This window comes from Sciurus vulgaris, assembly GCF_902686455.1.
Source record: "Sciurus vulgaris genome assembly, chromosome: 6".
NCBI lineage: Eukaryota > Metazoa > Chordata > Mammalia > Rodentia > Sciuridae > Sciurus > Sciurus vulgaris.
In genome coordinates, this window is record NC_136466.1 from 31,517,173 (window position 1) to 31,531,699 (window position 14,527).

A 14,527-nucleotide genomic window follows, 5' to 3' on the forward strand; every position below is an offset into this window, starting at 1 on the left:
CCTACCTAGATTTGATTTTCTTGTCCTCTGATTCTTTGGGTTACCACAGTTCCCTTTCAGTAAATTCCTTTTATGATTAAGATAGTTTCTTTGAGGTGTGGTTTTATTTCTTGTTCCCAGAGGATTCTTGACTCTCTCACTAGAGGTAGGGTTATGTTCATTTATAAATGAAGGGACGGAGACTCATAAAGTGATTTTTCCAACAACCCCCGAGCTTCCTTTATTACACACCTCCTTATTTATTTTTGGGATTGAATTCAGGGCCTTATGCATGTTAGGAAGTGCTCTAAAACTGAGCTACTTACATCTCCAGCCCTTTAAAATTTTTTTTTATTTTGAAGGCTTGATGTGGTGGTGCAAGTCCTGTAAATCCAGCAACACCAGAAGCTGAGGGAAGAGAATACCAAGTTCCAGGCCAACCTCACCCTTAGTGAGGTCCTAAGCAAGTTAGTCAGACCGTGTCTCAAAATAAAAAGGGCTGGGGCCAGGCATGATAGCACACACCTGTAATCCCAGCAGCTCTGGAGGCTGAGGCAGGAGGATCACCAGTTCAAAGCCAGCCTCAGCAACAGCAAGGTGCTAAGCAACTCAGTGAGACCCTGTCTCTAAATAAAATACAAAATAGGACTGGGGATGTGGCTCAGTGGCCAAGTGCCCCTGAGTTCAATCCTTGGTACCAACCCCTCAAAAGGCTCAACAAAACAAGGAAAAATGGAAGATTATATCAAGGAAATCAATGCTGAGCAGGAAAAACAAATGACTATATTCTGACCTTTCTACAAGATCTTTGCAAATAGAATGTTAACATCCAGATACAGTGGGAGAGTTAACATAGTGCAGTGCAAAGGTCTCCAAGTGGTCAAACCTTTAAAAATGTTACTTAGCAGAGGTGGGCGCTGTGGTACACACCTGTAATCCCATGAAGATCTCAAGTGCCAGGCCAGCCTCAACAATTTAAACAGATCCGCCTTGCGCGCCTGCGCTGAGCGCCAGGACAGGGCGTGTTCCTTGTTCGGGTGCCGGTTTTGCACTGATTGGGAGTGCATCTCTTGCCACTGGAGCGGGTCCTTCGGACTTTTCGCGTCCACTCTGTTAAGTGCTGCCCTCCGCGAACATGTCCAAGTCTGTGAAAAAGTTGGTGGAGGAGAGCCCAGAGAAGAACCAGCCGGAAGTGGACATGAGTGACCGGGGCATCTCTAACATGCTGGATATCAACCGCTTGTTCTCCTTAGCCCACATCACGCAACTGGTCCTCAGCCACAATAAGCTCACAACTGTGCCACCAAACATAGCAGAACTGAAGAACTTGGAAGTGCTTAACTTTTTTAATAACCAGATTGAGGAGCTGCCCACACAGATCAGCAGCCTTCAGAAACTCAAACACCTGAACCTTGGGATGAACAGGCTCAACACTCTGCCTGTAGGATCTGGATCTCTTCCAGCTCTTGAGGTCCTGGACTTGACTTACAACAACTTGAATGAAACATTCTCTTCCTGGAAATTTCTTCTACCTTACCACCCTGCGTACACTCTATCTAAGTGACAACGATTTTGAAATCCTGCCGCCAGATATTGGGAAGCTCACAAAGTTGTAGATACTCAGCCTTAGGGATAACGACCTGATCTCACGCCTAAGGAAATCGGGGAGCTAAAGCAGCTTAAGGAGCTCCACATTCAGGGAAACCGCTTGACCGTTCTGCCCCCAGAACTAGGAAACTTGGATTTAACTGGTCAGAAGCAAGTATTCAAAGCAGAGAACAATCCCTGGGTTACCCCAATTGCTGACTAGTTCCAGCTTGGTGTGTCCCATGTGTTCGAGTATATTCGTTCTGAGACATACAAGTACCTCTACGGCAGACACATGCAGGCAAACCCAGAACCCCTGAAGAAGAATAATGACAAATCAAAAAAGATCAGCCGGAAACCCCTGGCAGCCAAGAACAAATGAGGAGTTGGCACAGACTGGGCTGCTGGTCTCTTCTCTAACTCTTCTGTCTCTTGCTCTGTCTCACCAAAAAATATAATGCGTGTGTGGCTTTAAAAAAAAAAAAACAAAAAACTTTTCACTCTCTGTTGCTAAGGCTTACCACCTTACCTTTTACGTTCTTTTGGTAGGTGGTAGATTTTTATAAGGTCTTAAACCGATTTCCATTTGTTTCCTTAGAAATGCCAAAGGCAGGAAGCAAAGCTTTAATTCAACTGCAAATTCCATAGTAGGCACAGACTTAAGGTCCTTGAATAGACATCTTAAGGTGGCTTATTATTAAAAGAATAATTAAAATCATGTAACCATTTAAATGTCACAGTTAACACTTTTCATTCTTTCTGTTTTTTCACCTAACTCATTATTTTGTCTTATTGAAAGTCTTCCTTCACCACCAAGCTATTACATGCATTTAACTTACAAATGATTTTCATAAAAATCTCTTAATTTGTATCACATGTTGTTTCTTGACTAGAATAAAGAACAGTTTGATCTTAGGATATACATTTTTTGTTTACCTTTGTCCCCCTGACCCCCAATTTTCTTGTCCAATTTGATTGGTTGTAGATGATCGACTCTGAACTTTCCATGAAAGAAATGCAAAATTAAATCAAAGTTTCTTCTCCTAAAAAAAAAAAAAAAAAAAAAAAAAAACCAGATCCTATCTCAAAAATTTTAAAAATTGGAGTTGGGGAGGGCCTGGGAATATAGCTCAGTGGTTGAGTGCCCCTGAATTCTATCCCCAGTTTTAAAATAAAAAAATAAGTAAATAAAAATATTCACTGCAAACACAAAGGAAAGGCATTGAACTAAAAACCACCTCTCTTTTATCTTTTGGCAGTACTGAATGGAGGGCCTTACTAAGTGCGAGGCAAGCACTCTACCACTGAGCTACATCCCCAGACATCTTCCTTATTTATATTGAGACCAGGTCTCATCAAGTTACCCAGCTGGCCTCAAACTTGTGATCTTCCTATCTCAGTGTCCTAAGTCTCTGAGATTACAGGCATGCACCATCATGCCCAGGAGTCTGATAAATTTTGAGTAATGTTTACACTTATATGTGCATCCACCACCCCAAACAAAATATAGATCAGGGCTGGGATTATGGCTCAGTGGTAGAGCACTTGCCTAGCATGTGTGAGGCATTGGGTTTGATTCTCAGCACCACATAAAAATAAATAAATAAAATAAAGATATTGTGTCCATCTATGGCTAAAAATACTAAAAAAAAAAAAAAAAAAAAAAGGAAAGAGAAAAAGATATAGATCAAAATCAAAGCCAGGTGTGGTAGTGTGCCCCTCTAGTCTCAGGCTGAGGCAGAAGGATCATTTGAGCCCAAGAGTTTGGATCCAGCCTATGCACATACTCAGACCTCATATATTGAAAACAAAACAAATAGTTCATGCCTTGTGTGGTTTGAAAAACAAACAATGTTGTCTAACACTATGCATGTGAAAGACTGGACATTTTTTTAAGCTGTCTGTGTTATCTCAACTCCCTAAGGTTTCCCTCCCAGTAATGGGAACAAAGCCCTTAAAGCTGTTCCAGGAAACAGCCCCAAACAGAGAGAAAAAGAGTAATTGGAGCAAGATAGTATTCAGGCAGTTAAGACACCAGAATCTACACCCTGTTGTAAAACATTGTGAAACATGTTGTATGTTATCAGCAAACCCAGACCCCCTTTGAATTTTCCCGGCAGCTTTGTTCCCCTTTTCCCTTTCATGTGCGACCCCTCCCGATGTGTAGTCTCTGCCTTTATAAACCTACAAGATTTTCTGCTAGGGTCTCCACTCCTGGACTCCTGCGTGAGTCATGAGTCGGGTCCCAGCGTGCTGGAATAAACACCTCTTGCGGTTTGCATCAAGTGACGCCTCCTGCGGTTGATTGGGGTTGCCGTCGATCCATGGGATAGAGTTGGGGTTTCCTTTTTGGGGGCCTTACACATAAGAGTCCCACTGTTAACATCAATCCATCAAAGTTAGATGGAATGATAGTTTGGGTCGCTTTCTATTGTGCCCATCTCACTCTTGCACCCCCTTTTATTGGTCTTCAAGGGAGGCTACATGCAGAATTCTGATATTTTCTTTTCTTCTCTTTTTCTTTTGGTAGCAGGGATTAACCCAGGGGGCGCTTAACCACTGAACCACATCCCCAGTCCTTTTTAAAAGAATTTTTTAAAAATTTGATACAGAATCTTGCTAAGTTGCTCAGGGCCTCAGTAGGTTGCTGAGGCTGGCCTTGAACTTGGAATCCTCCTGTCTGAGCCTCTCAAGTCGCTGGGATTACAGGCATGCGCTATCAAACCCGGGCTCTGATATTTTCTTATCAGAAAGATAAGCACCTGTCATTAGCACCTACAATTGTGTCACATTTTTAGTCACCTTTTTTGTGGCCATAGAATATACTTTGTTTGGGAATTTGAATTTCACATAGACCCACTTTCTCTATTCAGTCCAAATAAAATTATTTCTTAAAATTATGACTTTTGAAGAAGGGTTTTATTTTTAGTGAATGGAAAAAATATAGAAAAACACAGAATTTACCTAGTTAGAATTACCTTAGGCATATATGGATTAAACATTTGTAAAATTTTGATAATGTCCGAATCTTACAATTTAAAACTTATGATTCAAGTAGTATTATATAGAATCGAATATTGGGTGATAGATGAAATAACTAAAAATAGTTTTATTTTTTCCAGGTTCTCATTATTGTTGATGGAAAAACAAAAACAAAACAGAACGAAACTCTACTTCAAAGTAAATAACTCCAATTCATTTTTCATTAAAATGCTAATAAGAAAATAATAAACCTAGATTGTTTCATTGTGTACAGAGCCAAGGAAAAGAGTAATTGTACTTTAATGAATAAGAACAGTAAGGTAGTCTCTTGCACAAAGAACAAACATAGCCTAAGAGCACTTCAGACTGGGATGCTTGCCATTTTGTGAGGTATTCTTCGTATAACATCACTTTAGGCTCAGGATGGGCTCTGGTGTTGTCCACAGATTCTTTTCTTTTACTTGCTATTGGCAAATTTGCTGTTTTGTAAATCAGTCTCAGTCTATTAGCAAAATATTTAGGAAATATTTATCTCTGTATCTAGCTAGATTCAGGGGGACAGTTAGGTTAATCATTTATGAGATAATGTGATTTTTTTTTTTTTTTTTTTTTTTTTTTTTTTGTGGTACTGGGGATCAAACTCAGGGAGTTCTACCACTGAGTTACATCTCAAGCCTTTTCTTTAAAATTTTTTTTTTTTTTGTTTTGTTTTGTTTTGTTTTGTGGGACTGGGGGTATAGCTCAGTTGGTAGAGTGCTTGCGCAAGCTCAAGGGGGGGGGGGGGGAGTTTGCAATAGGATCTTGCTAAAGTGCCAAAACTGGTCTTGAACTTGCCTCATTCTGTCTAGTTGCTGAGATTATGGGCAAACACCATCACATGTGGCATCAAAGAACAGGAGTTTGAGTCTAGCCATCACAGTGCGCAAACCGTCTCTATTTCACTCTAAGGAAACTAAATCTGATAACTTTTCCTTAAAGCAGGAAAAGCTACAAATCTTATTCCAAGTGAGATAGTGGCACTGTAATAAAGATATTGGTAAATATCCATGAATTCTTTTCTTAGACTCTTAGACTTTTAAACAGTCCAGGAAATCTCACATGACATCCTGTTCCTCAGAAAAATGCCCCCTCTCTTTCTCCTATCTTCATGCTTAAAAATGAAATGGCAAAGGTTAAGAAGCTTCAGAAAGCCAGTTTGGTGGCTCACACCTGCAATTCCAGTGGTTAGGGAGGCCGAGCCAGGAGGATTGCAAGTTCAAAGTCAGCCTCAGCAGATTAGCTAGGCACTTAGCAACTCAGTGAGACCATGACTTTCAATAAAATATATAAAAAGGGTTGGGGATGTGGCTCAGTGGTTAAGTGCCCCTGGGTTCAATCCTCTTTACCAAAAAAAAAAAAAAGCTTCAGAAACAGTTCAAGTTACTGTTTTTTTGACAATTTGGGGGAAGTGATTCCCACTTTCCTATCATACCTCAAGACTCAATTTGGCTAAATGTGGACTACAGTTCTTGCTCCCACCATGTAAGAACTTTAAGACCTCACAACGTCTGAATTAGTAGAGCAAGAAAACAGCCCATTGCAATAATGTTCCAAGGAAATTGACTCCTTGGGTCAGCTATGCCCAAAAGGGTAAATATAGACTGGAAGTTTTAAGGTCCAAGACACGTAAGAATTTTGAGTTCCTCACCTTTTCATTCCAAGCAGCCCAGATGCAGACAGGGATAAAAGCACAGTATAGAATCCTGTAAAGAAAATCAAGATTCCAACTTGTCCAATCAGTCTTAATTTGGTCACAAATGATTTAATCCGGCCTCTCATAGTAAAATCTAAGTGTTTTTTTTTTTTTTTTTTTTCCATTAAAACTGAAATTCGGATATTATTAAGGGACTTGGAGAATTGTAATCTTGGCTCCAATATCCAGGGCCTAGGACAGTTGACTCCCCCCACCCCACACACACCCGACAGTGCTGGGGATGAAACCCAGAGCCTCACTCTTAGCCTGTGCATTGCATTTTTAGTTGTCTCTCTTAGGCTTCCTGTCTATGTACCTGCCAGAGGTCATATCTGGGTATGAAGCCGTATCTACCTTTTGGGCACCCACCACAAATCCCACCACACCAAGCACTGCATGATTTTATGGAAGACTTGTGGACTTCAGTGAAGGGTTGTCACATGGGAAATAACATGACCACTATGCTTCCTCTCTTTCCTCTTGGAAGGTCTCAATGACCTTCCTCACTTCTTCCATCAAGACCCCTCTGCTCCTTCCCAAATCCCATAGTCTCCTCAGCTTGTGAAACTCTCCAGTTAAGTAAAATAAGCGTCCTCAACCCATCTCATGTTTAGTTTAAACTCCACCAAGGCCTGTCTGGATCCCTTAACACTCTACTATTAGGATGCATAACCTTTTCTCTCGTTACATCAATACTCTGATGTAACACCCCTCTGGGGTGTCTTTCTAAATCTGACATTTCTCTATTCACCCTCCTGCAGTAAGTTAGTCTTCAGTAATTGTACTTACTTGAACTAGCTTGACTGATCCAAGCTGGACCAATTAGTCTGTTATCTGGGAATTTAATTTTCTTTTTTTTGTATGGGGATTGAACCCAGTGTCACTTAACTACTGAGCCACATCCCCAGACTTTTGTGTTTTGTTTTATTTTGCTTTATTTTTTTTTGCGGTGCTGGGGATCAAACCCAGGGCCTTGTGCATGCAAGGCAAGCACTCTACCGACTGAGCTATCTCCCCAGGCCATGTGTTTTGTTTTGAGACAGGATCTTGTTAAGTTGCTTAGGGCCTTACTAAGTTGCCAAGGCTGGTCTCAAACTTTCAGTCTTCCTGCCTCAACCTCTGGAGTTACAGGGATTACAGAGGTCCACCACTGCATTCAGCTGGGAATTTTATATAAAAAATGGACCATCGGTTTTCATCCCTGCAGAAGGCTGGACCTGAAACATGTACATTTGGAGCTAAGGAGCAGTCAGTGTATGGAGAGAGAGATGGTTTATAGAGAAAGAAGTATGTGAAGATATTGTGACTGCAATAGAAACCTCAAATCATGAATGGTCTTCTACTTGCCCGAATGTATCCATAATGCACTTTGTTGTCCTTGCTTCTCAAGTCAATGTTGGTGGGCCTCTGTGTTAATACCCCATGTGGCAAGTGTTGCTGGCTCTTTGCGGTTCCAAAATCCATGGATATTTGTCACCGCCTGCAGCAACAACTTGCACGGGTCTTATAGGTGGTGGAGTGGAAACTGAGGCACTTCTTTCTCTTTAGTGCACTGCTTTCTTGCTTATTTACTTATAGAGGATAGAGGAAATGAGGTTTACTTGCTTTGAGAGGAGAGAGAGACCCTGCTTATCAGAGAGAAAGAAACTTTGCTTAAGAGAGAAACTTTGAAAGAAAGACAGGCTTTTCTTAGAGCTTAGAAGGAGAGAGGCCTGCCACGCCTTAAAGTCCTGCATCCTGTGAACTAAGGGTGTGTCTACCTAAGGTCCCCTAGTGATGCGTCTCAGTTCTCTGTTCCGCAATCTGCCTTCCGCAGCTGCCCCTACTCGCTGCTGTGTTTTTCCCTCTGGCTGCTTCTAATGGCTGCTGTGGCATGTCTTCTTCTCTGGCTACTGCTGCGCCGCGTGCCTTTGCCTCTGGTTGCTTCTAATGGCTGCTATATCTCTGTCTTGCGCTGCCTACGCTTATATCACCTCCAGGACGCTGAGAGCAGGGCCACGCCTCTTACGCAAAGATTAGGCAAGACGCTTGAGCAGGCAATTAGTGCTCGAGAATACATGTGCATACATTGTGTGCATGGACGAGAAAATCACCTGAGTGTGCTTATGTCAATTAACCTCCTTGCTGCCGATGTGATCAGGCACCATCCTGGCGCCGCCAACATGGCACAGCCCCCAACAGCAAGTGTCCAGTATGCGTTTTCAGAGGGCTCTTCTGGGCTTCCCACTCCACTGTTCCTTGATGAGAGAGATGCCAACTTCAGTATAGCCACTCATTCCCAATATTGGCCTCTTGCTGTGCAGGGGTCCCCTCTCCTTGCCAACAGCTACCTTGGTGGAACCTGTTGAGACAATCCAAGTTCAGGCACCTACCCCAATGTGCAGTGGATCCAGAGGAAACATTTCCTCATCACACCAGACTGCTTTCCTCTCCTGGTCCCTTCTTATAGTTCACACTCTTCAATTCTCTTCTCCTTCATTCTTATGGGTCCCACCTTTGTTCAAAAGGGGGAAATTGGCAAGTACATTGCCTTAGCAAACGGCCAGCCTAGGCATAGGATATAGGTCTTCCCTGTTTGTATGCACTGGTCTCCAGTTTTTCACAAAAGTCTGCCTTCTTATTTGTTTTCCCTGGAGGGACAGCACTTTCTACCTCTCTCTTATTTGAGATGAGAGGAAATCTCACCATGTATAATTCTGCATTCCCCACAAGACAAGTCATCATCTCTCTCTGATCCCTCCTTAGCTCACCTACAGAGACTGAAGGAGGGTTGGGGTGGTACAGAGGGAAGAAGGCTGGAAATATCTAGGATGGTTCTTTGTACTTTCTTGGGAAAGTTAGACGATTGTAATTACTGACAATTTTCTTAAAGGTGTAGCTTAGTTAGTTGTTTTGTTTGTTCCACCTGTGGACTCTAATCACCAATTCTCATGCAAATAGCCTATTAGAAAAACCACTACCACTTGACAAATATTTCTTTGTCAGACACTGTACTGAGGATTTTATATGAATTATTTTATTTAATTATCACCCTATTTTTCAGGTGAGGAAACCGAGGCTCATAGGCAATTAAACAATTTGCCTAATTTTTCAGGTGACAAAATTCAGTGTTATATACTAGTAAACCATTTGCCTAAAGTCACTCAGGCAATATATGGTGGAGCCAGGTTGCAGAGTCTGTAGATGTGTGTGTGTTACTGAGGATGGAACCCAGGGGCCCTCTACCACTCAGGTGCATCCCATCCCTTTTCATTTTGAGACAGCGTCTCACTAAGTTACCCAGGCTTGCCTTGACATCCATCAGCCTTAGCCTCCTGAGGTGCTGGGATTATAATGTGGTGCCACCTCAACAGGGCTGGTTCCTCTTTTTTTTTTCCTAATTGTCAGAGTGTGCATTTTCCCCAGAATGCTCTCTACAAATACTCAACCAGATCATAATGCTCCTTCCACCTTTGCCAGTGGTAGATACAATTTGTTTAAAACTTTGTTTTAATCTTATCCAATGTAGTGTGTTAAAACTGAATATAATTGCTTTTGTTAGCATTTTAAAAAATTCCTAGTAAAGTTGAACATTTCATATTTATTTGCCATTGGTATTTATTCTTTACTGAACTTTGTCTTCTCATCTTTGGTTCATTTTTAAAAATTGATTTGTAACAACTGTGTAAGTATTAAGAACATTGCCTCTTTTATGTCATGTACATAAAAATTATTTCTTCCCTGGTATAAGAATAAATTTCTTTTTTTTAAAAGACATTCTCTTTTTTTAAAAAAATATTTATTTTATTTGTCAATGGATCTTTATTTAATTTAGTTACTTATGTGTGATGCTGAGAATCAAATCTATGTATGCCAGGCAAGCGCTCTACCACTGAGCCACAAACCCAGCCCCAAGAATAAATTTCTTTATTGGGATAAAATGTACATATAATTTCAACCATTTTAAAGTATACCATTTAATCTCATTAAATTAACAATTAACTATGTTGTATAACCATAACCATTACCCATTTCAAGGAACTTTTCATCATTCTACACAGACACTCTGTCTTCATTGAAAATAACTTTAGGGCTACGTTTGTGGCTCAGTGGTAGAGCACTTTCCTAGTATGTGTGAGGCATTGGGTTTGAATCTCAGCACCGCATATTAATAAATAAATAAAATCAAGGTCCATCAATAACTAAAAAAAATTTTAAAATAATAACTTCACAGGCTGGGGTTGTAACTCAGTGGTAGAGCAGTTGCCTAGCACATGTGAGGCACTGAGTTCGATTCTCATATAAATAAGTAAATAAAATAAAAAGGTCCATGGACAACTAAAAAGAAATATGTAAATATATATAAAGGTATTGTATCCTTGTAAAACAAAAAATTAAGAAAAAAAAAAAAGCAACAACAACAACAAAAAAAAAACACTTCAAAACCAGGTGCAGTGGCGCAAGCCTGTAATCCCAGCTACTCAGGAGGCTGAGGCAGGAAGATTGGGAGTTCAAAGTAAAACTCAGCAATTTATCAAGGCCTTAAGTAACTCAGTGAGAACTTATCTCTAAATAAAATATAAAAAACGGGCTGGGGATACGGGGGTTAAGTGCTCCTGAGTTCAATTCCTGGTGCCAAAATTAATTAATTAATTAATTAATTAAAAAAATAACTTCAGGAGGGTGCAGTGGCACTCATCTACAATCCCAGAGATTTAGAAGGTGAAGGCAAAAGGATTGAAAGTTTGAGGCCAGCCTGGGCAAGTTAGTGAGATCCTGTTTCAAAACAAAAAATAAAAAAGATCTTGGAATGTAACTCAGTGTTAATGCACCGATTCAATCCCAGTATTGAAAAATAAAACAATCCTTTAGTGTACCCTTTTCCCCAGACCCTGGTAACTTCTATTCTACATTCTGTCTCTGTAAATTTGCTTATTCTATGTACTTCATAAAAGCAGAATCATTCAAAAAAAGAATCATGTATATTGGTGTTTTGTGTCTTACTTCACTCAGTATGTTTCTCGAGGTTTATTCATCTTGTATTATTTATCAGAATTTCATTTCTTTTCATGGCTGAATAATAGTTTATCATACATGCATACTATTTTTTAAAATCTATGCATCTGTTAATGGACATGGGTTTTTTTATCTTTTGGTTATTGTAAATGATGCTGCTATTAACAATAATATACAAATATCCATTTGAGTCTTTGTTTTCAATTCCTTTGAGCATATACCTAGGAGTAGAATTGCTAGCTCATATGGTAAATCTATGTTTAACTTTTTGAAAATAAATCATAATTTTTAAAAAGTTAAAAATATACAAACATATAGGGAGGATATGTCCATAATTTATTTAACTCATTCAAAAGGGAACCAGCAGGATAATAAAACTGATCCAAAGGACAATTCAAGAGACTGATGCAAAAAAAAAAAATGCTGAAATTAGATTGCTATGTCCTAATTGATAGAAAATGACAAGTCAAAAAGCTTTTATTTTCCTAGAGAATCTTATGATCATTAGGTTGGGTTGTTAGGCAATGTTTTAGTATGATATTGAAAGGTAAGCAGTAATTTTTAGTCCATCTCCAAATTTTGAATAGTTTTTTCTAAGTGTGTTTTTTATTGCACTTCATTATATTTATCATCTTTTTATATTCATTTTCTCTTTTCTTTTTTTTTTTTTTTTTGTACCAGGATTCAACCTTAATTCAATGAGGGGTACTTAACCACTAAGCCACAGCCCCAGCCCTTTTTTATTTTTTATTTTGAGACAGGGTCTCACTAGATTGCTTACAGCCTCACTAAATTGCTGAGATTAACTTTGAACTTGTGATGCTTCTGCCTCAGGCTCCTGAGCTACTGGGATTATGAGCATGCATTAGCATGCTCACCTCTCACTATTTTTGTCTATTGGTGTTATGATTTAAAAAGTTCACATGCGTGATTGAGCTTACAACCAAATGTGTATATTTCACATACGCACATATATATGTACACAAACACACACACCTTTACTTTCTGGTAATTTTTATTTTTTTTTTTATAAAACCCAGAACCTGAGCCTCACACCTATTAGGCAAGTACTCTACCACTGAACCAAATCCCCAATCCATGACTATAGTTTTGAAATATAATTTGTAAGTCATTAAATATTTGATTTATCAGAAATATATTCCTGCTTGAGGTGGGGATCTAAACACTTTTTCCCAGTGGTAATGTTTCAACATCACCTCTCTCTTGTACTAATTTGAAATGACGTGTATCACATATTATTTTCTCATACATGGGTTTGTTTCTTGACTTGGATCATAGTTCTAATGATCGTTGCTTCATTACACTGATTTCTCTTGTGGTTCTGACAGGATGTCTCTGCTGCCAGCAACCACACCTTTAGGCAAGAGAAGTAATCCTCATGGAGGGCGGGGGGCGGGGGCGGGGGCGGGGGCGGGGGGAGGCAGTCATGCTTCACAAGTACCAGCAACTCTCAAATATAGTGAAAACGTGTTACATGCTTTAAGAACTTCCACTGAAAAACCTAGAGAAAGACACAAATCCAAGGAACCTGAAAGCAAATGCTTAGTGGTGTGTGTGTGTGTGTGAGAGAGAGAGAATATCAGCAAATAAAATAAAGTCCACAAAAAGAGAGGACCCCTGCCTTTCCCCTGTATTTTCCCTTTCAACTTGACATTTTTCACTCTTTCCCCTCTTAGACCATTCCCCTTGAGTCCCCTTGAGCTGAGGCTGCACCTTCATTTCCTTCTACTTTTGCAGTATGGTCCCAGGAATAGGCATGCTGCTAAGGTGCCCACCTGCACAGGGACAAGAGCGGCCTGTTTCAGGGAATAACATCCCAGAAGTTCAAGACTTGAGGTTTTAGAATTCTAATTGCCAGTAGAAGCACAAAGAGCAGTTTTTTGAAACCAGTCAGGTATCATTGGTGGTCTTTTTTTTTTTTTTTTTTTGGCACTGTGGATTGAACACAGAGGCGCTTAACAACGGAGCCACATCCCCAGACCTTTTTTGTATTTTATTTAGGGACAGGCTCACTAAGTTGCTTAGGACCTCCTTAAATTGCTGAGGCTGCATTTGAATTCACGATCTTCCCACTGCGATTACAGGGAGCTACCATTCAGGACTGGCTCCTCTCCCTCCCCTTCCCTCCCCTTCCTCCCCTCCCCTCCCTCTCCCCCCTCCTCTTTTTCCTCCTCCTGTTCTTCTTTTCTTCTCCTTCTCCTTCTTTCTTTTCCTAATCTTTCCCTCTTTTTCCAATCCTATTAATTTTTTCCTTACTCCATCCAGGTCAGGCTCACAGGCATTGTCTCTTCCTATATTACATGTGCCTGCATGTCACACATCCACAACTGGACTTGCAACTTTAAATTCATAGTGTCTTTGCAATTTGTTTGTAACTTCCTATTCAAAGTTCCTTTACAGCTACTGCATGAACACTGAGCTAAGACCTGACCAAACCAAGCCCAAACAAATGAAGAGTAATGATGCATCTGGAGGAAAGGATGGTTGGGTCAGGTATCTTTTTTTCTTTTTAAATCAGGCAATGATACTGAGAGTTTTATCCAGTTTTTGGTTACATCTTATCTTTTCCTGGTGGTTTTGAATTAAAATAGAAAATTCTGATTTATTCGATTGTAGGATTACCAGAATAATTTAGTATGCTGCCATGAAATTTTTCAGTTCTTTGTTCTGTTATTGATATTAAATGGTTTCCAATGCTCATTCCCCAAAACAAGCCTCAAATAACTGTATTGAAGATAGCACATCAGCCCCTTCAGCAAATGGTAAAGTTGGGTTTTTTTTGGTACTGGGGATTGAATTTAGGTGTGCTTCACCACTGAGCTACATCCTCAGTCTTTTCTACTTTTTATTTTGAGACAGAGTCTTACTAAATTGCTGCGGTTGGCCTTGAAATAGTGATCTATTGTGATCCTGGGATTTCATGTGTGATCCCACCTTTGTGTCCAGTGGTTAAGGTTGATTTACATCCTCTCTCCCCTTTCCACTAGAGCCCTCCTTCTTGTGCTTGTGATTTTATCTCAATTTAATTCATGAACTGCCTCTAAATTATGTAAATATACTTTCTCTTCATTTCCTTGGAGATGTCAGGTTGTCACCATGTCCCCCAACTTTGGAAGGTATTTTACTTTGAGAGTTGAAGCCCTAATTAATAACTGTAGAGAGAAGCTCCAACAGAAACATTTCAGGTACCATTCTAAACCACTGGAAGAGATCTTTCAGTATAGGTGGGAC

General features: G+C 40.0%; 1 pseudogene across 1 annotated transcript; it reads left to right on the top strand.

Moving 5' to 3' along the window:
- The first annotated feature begins 1,011 nt into the window (after nucleotides 1–1,011).
- On the top strand, nucleotides 1,012–2,481 carry LOC306664021 (ras suppressor protein 1-like; annotated as a pseudogene). The gene has a single exon. The product of its transcript is annotated as a ras suppressor protein 1-like (transcript).
- Nucleotides 2,482–14,527: the final 12,046 nt, after the last annotated feature.